Below are 861 nucleotides of genomic sequence, written 5' to 3'. Positions count from 1 at the left end.
CTGATGTCAACGCAGGCGCATGGGAATAACAGACAGCTCGTTCCCCACCCAAACGGTTGTAGAATTCCCTCATTTCATTCTCCCTCCGCACCCACGCCGCCTTTCTCCCTTCCTTCTCCTCCAACGCCTCCACCACAACTGCGACCACCACATCCAGGTTGGAGGATCGATAGGGCCGGTATCCCGCCGGGATAGACTCTCGACACACCGGACAAGCACGCGGATGGGCCCGATTTGTGAAGGCCTCGCCTCCTTTCTCCACGTCCGGAGGTCCTCCCTTCGCGCCTACTCCTTGCTGCAGGCCTCGCTGACACTGCCCATGAACTTCTAGATCTCGTAAGGTTTCTTCAGGATCTTTGTCGGGCCCCGCCTTGAGGTACCTATGCACGCAGGAGAAGCAGAATGCGTGGGAACAGGGTAGGACCCCCGCGTCCATGACTATCTCCGAACACAGTGCACAGCCCAGCTCGGCTTCCAAGACTTGCAAAATCTCCTCCTGTCCTCCCTTGTCCCCCTTCGCTTGCTGGCTCCGCCCGCTTGTCTTCACGGCCCTGCACTTGTCGAGTTGCCTCTGGAGGGCTGTTTTCGACCGGCGTGTATTCTTTAGTTCCCTTTTCAACGCCTCTGCTTGGGCAGTTTTGGCCTGAAGCATTTTCACCGCCTCCTCTGCCGCCCTTTGCTTTACAGTAGACTGGTCCTCCGCGACATGCTTCCCCTCCTGCAGCTGAGCGAGCGCAGCATCGACCCGGGCTTCAGCGACCATCAAGGCGGCATCCTTCTCTCGGAGCGCCTGCCGAGCCTGCTCCTTCGCCGCCCGCTCTGCTCCTACAATGGTCTCTAATTCTTGCACCCGCCCCTCCG

This window comes from Nannochloropsis gaditana (assembly GCF_000240725.1).
Source record: "Nannochloropsis gaditana CCMP526 unplaced genomic scaffold scaffold482, whole genome shotgun sequence".
Taxonomy (NCBI): domain Eukaryota; class Eustigmatophyceae; order Eustigmatales; family Monodopsidaceae; genus Microchloropsis; species Microchloropsis gaditana.
This window is presented reverse-complemented; position numbering follows the sequence as displayed.